At 46.7% G+C, this 12,302-nt stretch overlaps 1 protein-coding gene and 1 pseudogene across 4 annotated transcripts in view; both read right to left on the reverse strand.

Moving 5' to 3' along the window:
* LYPD6B (LY6/PLAUR domain containing 6B) overlaps window positions 1-12,302 on the reverse strand; it is a 181,705-nt gene that overhangs the window by 29,341 nt on the left and 140,062 nt on the right. The window lies entirely within an intron of this gene.
* LOC130684540 (tigger transposable element-derived protein 1-like) lies at window positions 1,379-6,537 on the reverse strand (annotated as a pseudogene).

A 12,302-nucleotide genomic window follows, 5' to 3' on the forward strand; every position in this document is an offset into this window, starting at 1 on the left:
ATAGAGAGATGAGCAAAGAGCATAACCACGAGCTTGAAGGCAGAGAATTGAGATTGGATATTAGAAGGAAATGAGAAATGGGTTTGACAGGAAAATTAAAGAATCATGGGATTTTCACAAAGAGTCAGGTGTTGAGTTTTGGTCTTTCGAACAATGAGACTATTTCTTCAAAGATACTGATGTATCACTACAGAGATTAAGGATTTGATGTGGTGTTCATGTGGTAGAGGGGTGAGAGGGGTGGGGGGTGAGTAAAACTTGTAGGATTGTCTGTCTCAGGAATTCAGGACTGTCAAAAGTAAAATTACCTGCATTTTCAGGCTTTGGTTTGGTGTGAGTTCCCGCATTCAGCCAGTATGTCATCAGGCTGGACTGGAGTGACAGGCCTACTGGAGTGACGGCAGAGGGGTACTCTGGGCCCCTCACCCACACTTAACTGAGAATAGGTCTGATTTCATAAAATTGCTTTTATTAGGATATTTCACAAAATTTCGTTTGGGTAAAGGATTCCATAGCTTAAAATATCTGTCCCTGATCTAGCCTGACCCCAGAAAGACAAATACTGTATGCTATCACTTATATGTGGAATCTCAAAAATTTGAAATCATAGAACCACTGAATAGAGAGGGGTTGCCAAGGGTTGGAGGGTGCAGAAATGGAGAGATGCTGGTCAAAGGACACAAACTTTCAGTTATACGATAAATAAGTTCTGGGATCTAATGTACAGCATGGTGACTATAGTAATTACTGTATACATGAGATTTGCCAAGAGAGGGGCAAAAGTAGGGAATAGGAAAATGGTAATATTGTAGTATCTTTGTATGTTGACAGATGGCAGCTGCAACTATGGTGAGCATTAAGCAATGTATGTAATTGTCAAATCACTATGTGGTACATCTGAAACCAATATAATACTATGTCAACTATACTTCAATTTAAATAAACCTTGTTGGATTAAAAAAAATTTTGTAAAGAGAATACATTTTAAGTGTTTTCACCACCCCCACAAATACAAATGGTAACTATGGGAGGTGATGGACGTTGTCAGTCAGCTTGACTGTGGGAACCATCTGACAGTGTACATGTTCATCACATCATCATGATTTTGTCAGTTTTGCCTCAATAAAGCTATGGGTGTAGGGGGATTTGGGGCAACGAAGAACTCTGAGAACAACATTTCCTGGCCTTTGAAGCCACTGGGGCCAGGATTCCCCGCAGGCCCTTTACGTGCTTGTGCAGGGCCAACTCCAGAGGCCCTCCGCAGACCAGCACAGGCGGCAGGGACCCCGATGGGGACGCAGGCCCCGCCTCCACCGAGCCGGGCCGGGCCTCCCAGCAGTGGGAGCCGCGCACGCCCGAGCCTGTTCAACGCGGCCTCCTGCGGACAAAGAAAACTCGGTGGGCTTCTAAGAAGAAAAGCATCTGGTCCATACACTTACCCAGCTCATTCATATTTCAACGCCGGCTTATTTCTTCCTTTTCTCACTTTCGTCTCCTTTTAGAGACTAAGACTAAGGCCCAAACCAAAACCAAAGGAATCCACCCACCGCCAAGTGGTGGGTTTTTCCTTGAAAGCCTAAAAGAAAAGGATGTGCGCGCCTTGAGGATGATAGGAGGGGCTGCAGTCTGGAATTCTCACTGTTACCCAAGAATTACGAGCCAGAAGCAGAGCATCATTAAATCCGGCGGTGCGCCTGGGTGACGGCACGCTCCGCGGTACCTGCCCGCGCGCTGCCCGCCGAATCAGGAGGCTGCGGGGGAGAAAGCCCAGCAGAGCCCACAGTAAATCTGTCTTTCTGTATTCCGATCATAAAAATGTATTCTCCTCACTTGTTCACACAGGGCCTACTGCCACCTTAACCATGTTTATCGAGACAAAGTGTCTTTGCCGAAGTGAGAGCATTTCTCTTCTTTGACAGCAAACGCTGATTAAATCTTCCCAGAGAAAAGTCAGGCAGACCAGAACCCACCTGCTTGCCAGCTTCAAAGGAACAGACTTTCTAATTCTGGGATTTCCTTTTCTCATTGTCAAGAAAAATAAATAATCACAAGTGAAAGGATTTTGTAGAAAATCTCTACAAAAAATGTAGCTGTTCCCATTTTTTAACTTAGGCTGAAAGATTTCTTACCAGTTGAATGTATTATCTAATCTCACAAAAAGAACCCTTAAAGTACCTATGCTACTGACTGTAAATTAGGAAACTGCTGTGACTACAGATGCTGTGCAAATCAGCAGGGCAAGATGAGCTTTCCCCTGGCAGGACTGCACGGGGCCACTTCAGGATGGAGAATTCTGAGGGGATGGTGACTTTGCTTGCAATGACAGACATAGTCTCCGAAAGGGGTTGGAAAGTTATGAATTGGTGACCTCCATATTCAGAATGCTCAGTTTAAAAAATAACAAATCAAAATGGCCTTTCCCACACTCACCAACACCACAGACAGAAATATATGCCAGTTAGAAATCTGGGGGAAAAAATTATGCCTGTGGCATATGTGCTGATCTGGGCAATAGAGTCTGTTTTTTTCACCATGCCTGTCAGAAATATAAACTCTCCTTAAAATAAGTTACACAACTCTCTGTGCTTCCTAAGCAATTCAGCAACACGAAAGCCCCAGATTTTACAACAGGCAGACCTTGGAGAGAGGGTGGGTTTGATTCCAGACCAGTGCAATAAAGGGTGATCAAGTGAGTCAAATGACTTTTTTGGTTTCTCAGTGCATATGAAACTTACGTTTACACTGTGTGGTAGTCTGGGATCCTATATTAGTGGGCAAAAGCATTATGTCCAAAAAAGTAACACACATACCTCGATTTAAAATACTTTATTGCTACAAAATGCTAATCATCATCTGAGCTTGCAGGGAGTTATCATCTTTTGGCTGGTGGAAGTTCTTGCCTTAGTGTTGATGGCTGCTGGCTGATCAAGGTGGTGGGTGTGAAGGTTGGGATGCTGTGGCAATTTCTTAAAATATGACAACAATGAAGTTTACCACATCAATTGACTCCTCCTGTCATGAATTATTTCTCTGTAGCAGGCAATGAATGCTGTTTGATTGCATTTGACCCACAGAACTTCTTTCAAAATTGGAGTCAATCCCTTCAAACCCTGCCATGGCTTCATCAACTAAGTTTATGTGATATTCTAAATCCCTAATTGTAATTTCAACAACCTTCACAGCATCTTCACCAGGACTAGGATCCATCTCAAGAAACCACTTTCTTTTCTCATTCAACAGAAACAACTCCTCATCTGTTCAAGTTTTATCATGAGATTGCAACAATTCAGTCACAACTTCAAACTCCAGTTCTAATTCTAGTTCTCTCGCTATTTACACCACATCTGCAGTTACTTTCCCCACTGAAGTCTTCAACCCCCCTCAAAGTCATCCATGAGGGATGGAAACTACTTCCTCCAAACTCCTGTTAATGTTGGTATTTTGGCCTCTTTCCATGAATCCCGAGTGCTTTTAATGGCATCTAGAATGGTGAGACCTTTCCAGAAAGTTTTCAATTTATGTTGCTCAGGTCCATCAGAGGGATCACCATCTATGGCACCTAGAGCCTTACAAATGCTATTTCTTCAATAATAAAACTTGAAAGTTAAACTTGCTCCATGGGCTGCACAATGGATGTTGTGTTAGCAGGCATGAAAACATGAATCTCATTGTACATCTCCATCAGAGCTCCTGGATGACCAAGGGCACTGCTGATGTGCAGTAGTATTTTGAAATGACTCTTCTGAGCAGTAAGTCTCAACGGTGGGCATAAATTATTCAGTAAACCATGTTGTAAACAGATGTGCTGTCATCCAGGCTATGTTGTTTCATTTATAAAACATAGGCAAAGAAGACTTCACATAGTTCTTAAGGGCCCTAGGATTTACAGAATGGTCAATGAGCACTGGCTTCAACTTAAGCCACATTACCCCAGCAGGAGAGTCAGCCTGTCCTTTACTTTAAAGCCAGGCATTGACTTCTCTCTAGTTACGAAAATCCTAGATGGCATCTTCTTCCAACAGAAAGCTGTTTCATCTACATTGAAAATCTGTTGTTTAGAGTACCCACCTTCATTAAGTATCTTGGCTAGATCTTCTACATGATTTGCTGCATCTCCACCACCAGCACTTACTGCTTCATCTTGTACTTCTATGTTACAGAGATGGCGTCTTTCCTTAAACCTCATGAACCAACCTCTGCTGGCCTGCAACTTTGCTTCTGCAGCTTCCTCACCTCTCTCAGCCTTCACAGGAGTGAACAGACTTAGGGCCTTGCTCTGGAATACACTCTGGTTTAAGGGAAGATCAATCCAGTCCAGTAAAAGTTCACTGTATCAGCAATAGGTGTTGGCTGTCTTATCATTCAAGTGTTCGCTGGAGCAGCACTTTAAATTTCCTCCAGGAACTTTTCCTTTGCAGTCACAACCTGGCTAACTTTGCTACAAGAGGCCTAGCTTTTGGCCTGTCTCTGCCAACTCTGTCTTTGGCATGTCTTTTGACATGCCATCCTTGCTAAGCTTAATCATTCCGAGCTTTTCATTTAAAGTGAAATATGTGCGATACTTCCTTTCAGTTGAACACTTAACGGCCATTGTATCATTGGGTTATTAATTGGCCTAATTTCAATATTGTGTCTCAGGGAATAGGGAGGCCCAAGGGGAGGGAGAAAAGGCAGGGAAACAGCTGACTGATGGAACAGACATCACACACAACATTACTAAGTTCGTCATCTACAGGCATGGTTCAAGGCATCCCCAGATATTACAATAGTAACATCAGAGATGACTGATCACAGATCACTGTAACAAATATAGTGAAAAATCTGAAATACTGCGAGAATTACCAGAAATGTAACAAAGAAACATAAAGTGAGCAAATGCTGTTGGAAAAATGACACCCACAGACTTGCTTCAAACAGGTCACAAACCTTCAATTTGTAGAAACAAAAAAACCACAGTGTCTGCACAGTCAAGGGAAGTTCAGTGCCACAAGACATGCCTGGAGTCACCGGTACTATCAGCTAGCTGCTGAGAGTTGAGCTGGGTGGACGTGGTTGGAGAGGTAAAATATCTCATGTCTTTGAAAGTCATCTGCATAATTGTAGAGCTCTAATCCCTATCCAAGACCCGTAATTATGCCAAGAGAAATTGAGGCTCTCTGATCCCCATTCTGTCACCTGGATGCACACACTTCCCTTTCGACTAGGCACTTAAAGCCCATTGCCATGGGAAAGGAGAGCTGGCCTCCTGGCATGTGGTTCTGTCTCTTGACAGCCATCAGCGGTTCTGAAATCACCAAGTGCAGCAGGAATGAACTTTCCTCGCCCCCAAACCTGGGTATTATAAATGAACTGATGAAGAAACAAGTAATCTCCCAGCGACTATAGTAGCCAGACATGGATAAAAACCGATGCACACTTTTTATCTTAAAATAAGAAAAGTAATTTCCATCCCACCGGGCTCTAAAGGGTTGCCTTTCATCCAGTCAGGGGAGGTGTCAAGCATGGTTTGTGCAAACTAGTCTGTCCTTTGACGGACTTACTGACAAGACCTACTGGTGAGAGGAGGAGCCGGGATTCACCATTTGTTGAGAAACAGAAGAATGTATACCAACCGACAGGCTTCCAGGAACTCATAAAACAGTTGTTTGGCTTAGAAGATCATGTCTACAATGTGTTAGTATCAGGAAGAAGGCATTCAAGGTATTTCTCAAGTTTAAACGGGCACAAAATTTCAAAAGCAAGGAGCCAGCTGCCAGTGTCTGTCGGAAGTTTCTGGAGACACAGAGTTCTCAGACACACTCCGCTCTGGGAACAAGGCGCAGCTTCAGTCACTTTTGTTGTCTGTCACGGGCTAAAAGGACAGGATATCCAGGTAGCCCTGTTTTGTCTCATTTGAGGGGGTGGGAGAGAGTAAAAGGATAGAAAACTGAGTTAATTTGCACTGACCTCTGGATCACAGCAGTGACAAGATGCTGTCTTTATAATATTTTACAGTTTCAATAAACCTCTGGCATTACTGGATGACAATAAAGGAAAGAACAATGAGTTGCTGTGTATACGTTACGTTCTATATAAAAAGGCTATGCTGAAAGGCTAATTGCTTCTCACAGTAAGATATATAAATTCTAGCCTCCAGCGCAACACAAGTTATTTTCAAGATATACAGTGCATCCTGGATTCAACTGGAGTCAGGGAAACCTTGTTGAGATCCTGAACTTACACTCTGATCATCATTACTAGGAACTGATTAACTTAAGCTAAACTTCTGAGAATTTCAGTTTCCTTATCTATAAATCAGGAGAGTAAAATTTAAATTTCCAGGCTGTGGTAAAATGTCAATGATAAGAAACTGTGAGAGTTACACGAATTCACCATAAAGAGTGTTTCACAATGTCTGGCCTATAATATTAGCACTCCATAAATGTTAATTCCTTTCAGTATTTTTCACGTTCGACTGTGACAAAGAAACTCTTAGAGGAAGGAGCCAGGGCCAGGTAAGAAAGAAAGAAGGGGATGCCATTTGAGTTTTTCTGTTGGTGGTGGCAGGTTTAGCTGAACCACTATCAGTGCCCTATACAGGGACTGTGTACCACCTGCTGAAGTCACTCACTATAGGGAAGGCATAATAAAGTGCCTGAGAGGTGTGAGATTTGTTCACAGAGCATCAGCCATCTATCCCAAGCCCTTGCTGTGGACTTCCAAAACGTCTGCCCTCTAAGCCATAAAGCAATGCATGAGCTCTTTTGTGGCCCCTGGTCATTTACATCCACCTTCTGTATAAAAAGCAACACTTCTGTATAAAAAGCAAACAAGGTGAAGGGGTGTGAGAGGCCAGAGGAAATGGCCAGATGGGAGAACAGCTAAGGTGCCCAATTAGAACAAACATCTCTTTCCTGCCAGGACACTAAAAACAGAATCCCAGCCAGCTTGAGAGTTACTATCTTAGCCAACTGGCTGCATATTTGATGGGAACAGAGGTCCAACAATGGAAAAATAAAAGCTTTTCTGCACCAACTGGGGAATGGTTGGAAACGCATTTGAAGACGAATGCCACTGGGTTTTCCAGGTGCACTTTCCCCGTGCGGCACGGGTCACCTTTACTCAGCTCACATGCCTGGGGGCTGCCCTCTACCTACCAGTGCTGCCAATTCCACCTGCAATCTACAAAACCAGGTCGTACGTTTGAGTCTTCATTTCTCCACATGTAATCACTGAAACTCCACTTTTCATGCTCTAGAGAATGCAAACACAGATGATTGGAGCTACTTCAAATCTACCCAGACAGTTCAACACGGGATGAAAGCAGATGAGACATTTCAGAGTAAAGACGGCTGGGTGTCTCAGGCCATGGGGACCGTGGGTGTGTGATGGGGAAGATCTCTTTTTAGTCAAGTTGGTACTCATTTAAAGCAAAGGTGCTACCCTAATTTTAAAAGTCTATCTGATTTGCATCCTGTATGGCTGCATGTAACATCTTTTGGGGTCATAATACACTGCCTTCTGTAGAATCTATGGGGCAGCTGTCACGCTAGAATGTGGGTGGCTACCAAAAAGGTCTTGTCAACTGCCTGCAGTCACCTGATTAGCCTGAATTCATCACCAAAAATTAGACATAGTTTGGAAGCCTGTGAGTCTATGGTTAAGGAAAGGGTGGAAAAGTCAGTAGCTAACATGACCAAGCACAAGCCATGGCCTGGGAGTCTGGAGGTCGCAGTGGCAGACAGAGGGGCCTAGGCAGGCCAGGAGCTGGAATCTAGGCAAAGGCCACTTACTCCAGGACGGCTTTATTCCTTGCTTTGAATGCCCTTCCATCCTTTCTGAAACAAGTTTTCAACTCCTTATTCCACAAGGCCCAGCTCAGGTTTTATTTGTCCATGATCTCACCCCCAGGCAGCTGTCTGCTTTCTTGGATGTATCTTTACTAGGTGTTATTTACATACTGTGTTCATAAAACTCCATCTTTATTATACAACTAATATAACCACACACACATACACACATGTGCACATACATGTATATTATCAACCGAGTATCATCTCTCTCTTTCCTTCACCAGGACTATAAACCTTATGTTGGCAGGAACTATGTCCTATGTTGACTAAACACTGAAAATTCACAAACCTCTCCTGAGTTTTAATAAATGAAGGTGCAAATCAGTAAGCAGTTGGTTTGTGAACAAGTAGAAAAAAATGATTGGTGAAGGGCCCCCACCCATAAGATGGTGAACTTCCTGCTTCTCTTCCGGGTCCTCGGTTCCCACCAGCACCACCTGAAGCCCAATCACCCCTCGCCCCCCTAATCCCAGCACCTAGCCAATAGCCACCAGCCCCGTAGAAGTGACACCACAATCACCTCATGCCCCTTCCTATATAACCCAGCACCTTTCCCTAATAAAGCGGAATTCTCCGGTGAATTGCTGCTGTGTGTCGCTCCTTCCCTTTCATTGGTGCCGAAACCCGGGAGACGGGACACCCCAACTGGGCCCCGTCTTCCCCTGACACCAGCAGCAGCTTGCCCTCGTCCTCTTTTTCCGGCGCTGGCTCCTCACACTCACCACTCCTCTCTGGCCTTTGGGTAAGTTTTCCCCCAGAGCGGGCCGCTCTTCCCCGAGCTATCGCAGCGCCACTGACCGTGATCATCCGGCAAGGCCCTGACGCTCGGGGACGAGGAGGGAACTCTCCCTGCCTGAGGCCTTCACGGCTGCGGCGGACCCTCAGGCCCCTCCTCCAACAGCCATGAACGAGGTGACTCTTTTGCGGATGAGAACGCTCCCTTCCCTCCACCCCCTCCTTCCGTTCTTCCGCCGAAAATTCCTAGTACTAGGTTCCTCGAACTCCGGCACTCTGCCTTCTTAGAGGAGTCTGGGTGACAACCCACACTTCCTAAGAAACCGACTCGTATACGAGTTTCCGCAGACCCCCAAGGATCACTGGGGACGCCCTTTGTCTCCTTGCGGTCTGCTCCCAGTCCGAGGGTCTCCTTTGTCTTCCCCTGTTTGTCTCCTTCTCTGTCCTTTAGCCATGGGAGCCTCCTCATCCCTCCCTGGAAGCTCACCTCTTGAATGCCTGCTCACGCATCTAGCCACCCTCTCCCTGACGCCTGATATAAAACCAAAACTTCTCCGCAAATACTGCTCCCAAGATTGGCCGACATGCCCCCTAGACAATAACAACCAATGGCCCGCAGGGGGAGCTCTTGATCCTAACATCACTCGCGATCTCTTTAACTACTGCCAGCACCTGAAAAAATGGAAGGAGATTCCCTATACCGAAGCTTTCCGCCTCTTCCCCCCCACCGCCTCCCCCCAAGTTCTCCCAGCCTGCAAGCCGTCTCCCCCGCAGAAGCCTCCCGTTCACTCCCCTCCCCCTCCTCTCCTACAACAGCCCCTCCCCCTTCCTCCACCACCATCTCCTCCCCCACCTCACAACCCCTGCAGATCAAGCCTGAGCCTTTCAGCCCCCCTCTAAGTCCCAGGAGCCTCCTCCGTCTTTGCCCCCATCACCTGTTTCTCCCCCACAGACTGAGCCAGAACCCGTCAGTCCCCCACCGCCGTGGGTCTCCGCTCTCGAGATATCTTCGCCTGCTGCTTAATAGCAGGTCTGAAAAACGCAGCTCGTAAAGTAGTCAATTTTCAAAAGCTCCAAGACATAATTCAAAGGAGGGAGGAAGCTCCCCCCGAGTTCTTAGACAGACTCACTCAAGCCCTATTACAGTTACCAGCCTGGACCCAGAAACGCCTGACGGGAGACATGTCCTTATGACATACTTCCTGGCTCAAAGCTACCCCGACATTAAAGCTAAACTCAAAAAGTTAGAACAGGGCCCCGCTACCCCACAGACTGAGATCCTAACAGTGGCCTTTAAAGTCTTCCATAACCTGGAGGAGGAGAAAGAACGCCATAAACAAAAGGCTGATCAGGCCAATTTCCAAATGTTGGCCCAGCTGATAAAACCACAACCTGGGCGCCCCTCTACAAACAAGCCCCCCACAGGAGCTTGTTTCAAGTGCGGACAAGAGGGACATTGGTCAAGGGTGTGCCCCTCCCCCAGATCTCTTACCACCCCACGCCCCAGATGCCACAAAAAGGGCCACTGGGGGTCTGATTGCCCAGCCACCCGAAGGGGAGGCTGGACCAACAACCCCCATCCTAAGCCCTCCATAGTGGGGCTGGCAGAAGAAGATTGACGGGGCCCGGGGGCTTCTCGCCCGACCATTTCCATCACCAAACAGGAGCCCAGGGTTACTTTAATAGTAGACGGTCGCCCCATCTCCTTCCTCCTAGACACAGGAGCCACCTTCTCAGTCTTGAGAGAATACCAGGGCCCTACCACGCCTGCCATTACTCCTAGAGTCAGGGTAGGAGGTAAACAGATTTTCCCATTAAAAAGCCCCCCCTTTTATGCACAATCCAAGACAATCCCATACCTTTCTCCCACTCCTTCCTGGTTATGCCCCAGTGTCCCACCCCTTACTAGGACGGGACATCCTTTCTCTCCTCCATGTTTCCATAACTATATCCACTCCCACAGCCCCCAGTACTCCCTTTCTAATGGCCCTCACAGCTGACGACCCCCCTCTACCCAATGAAAGCTCCAGTTCCGCCCTCATACACCCTGTAAATCCCAAAGTTTGAGACATTACAAGCCCCTCCGTGGCTCTATGTCCTCCTGCCTCTATCAAATTATGTGACCCCTCTCAGTATATCTGTCAGGCCCAATACCCCCTAACCACTTCAGCCCTCATAGACATTCAACCTGTCATTCAAGATCTTTTAAATAAAAATTACCTCAGACCCACTCACTCCCCGTTTAATACCCCCATATTAGCTGTTAAAAAAACCAACGGATCTTTCCGCCTCGTCCAAGACCTTCGCCTCATCAACATGGCCATCGTCCCTATCCATCCCTTAGTTCCAAATCCATACACCCTTTTATCGCAGATCCCTGCCTCGGCCTCCCACTTCTCAGTCCTAGATCTCAAGGATGCATTTTTTTCTATCCCTCTGGACCCCTCCTCCCAAGATTTTTTCGCCTTCACCTGGACGGACCCATACACAAGACATTCTGAACAACTCACTTGGACAGTTTTGCCAAAAGGCTTCCGAGATAGTCCCCATATTTTTGGACAGGTCCTAGCTCAGGACCTCAAACAGTTTCATCATGATCACTCCGAGTCCACCTTATTACAATACGTGGACGATCTTCTACTCTGCAGTCCCTCGTGGGAACAGTCTCAACTTGACACTGCCTCCCTACTTAACCTTCTAGCTTCCAGAGGTTACCAGGTATCCCCCGTCAAAGCTCAAATCTCTTCCCCTTCTGTCACTTACCTCGGATTCCTTCTATCTCAACAAAGAAAGTCCATTACCTTAGACAGAAAACGGCTCCTCTCTGACCTGCCCATTCCCAAAACCAAGACAGAAATCCTTTCCTTTCTAGGCCTGGCTGGGTATTTTAGAGCGTGGTCCCTAACTTCTCCCTGTTGGCAAGACCCCTATACGACCTCAGCAAGGGCCCCCCCTGAAGAACCATTATCCTCCTCACCCCAACACTCCTTCATTAAGCTCCGTCGAGCCCTTGTGGAAGCCCCAGCTCTCCATCTTCCTGATTTGTCGAAGCCCTTCTCATTATACATTCATGAGAGGTCCAGTCAAGCTCTAGGAGTCCTAGGCCAACATTATGGCCCATCCTTTGCCCCAGTAGCTTATCTTTCCAAGCAATTAGACCCCACAGTTTGGGGATGGGCCCCCTGCCTACGGGCATTAGCCGCTGGACAGCTCTTGCAGGAGGAAGCTCATAAACTGACATTCGGGGCGCCCCTTACCATTCTGTCCCCACATCACCTAAAGGATCTCTTAACCTACAAAAGTTTACAGACTCTCCCTCCCTCCAGACTCCTGACCTTACTGTCCTCTTTCCTCCAAAATCCCGTTCACCCCCTTTGCCATCCATACCCGAATCATGACTTTTTCCTCCTTTACTGCTCCCTCGCTCTCTCTCGCTTTTTTCCTCCTTCCTATTGTCTTCCCCGCCACCCCAGCCTCCTTTGTATGGCGATTCAAAGTCAGACAGACTTACACACAGCATCAAACAAAAATTACTGCCCTCATTGCCACATCAGACTGCCCTCTGAAAGGCTGCTCCGAGCCTTTATACCTCCACTTTCCTCTCTCCACCGAAGTGTTCACTAGCAGCTACCTTTATTCTCCCTACCTCTGCTTCCTCTATGACCAAAAACAAGCCTGTTGCAGGCGATGGCCAGACACCTACGGGGATGTCCCTACTGGTCTTGCGCCATTCAC

This window comes from Manis pentadactyla, chromosome 8 (genome assembly GCF_030020395.1).
Source record: "Manis pentadactyla isolate mManPen7 chromosome 8, mManPen7.hap1, whole genome shotgun sequence".
NCBI lineage: Eukaryota > Metazoa > Chordata > Mammalia > Pholidota > Manidae > Manis > Manis pentadactyla.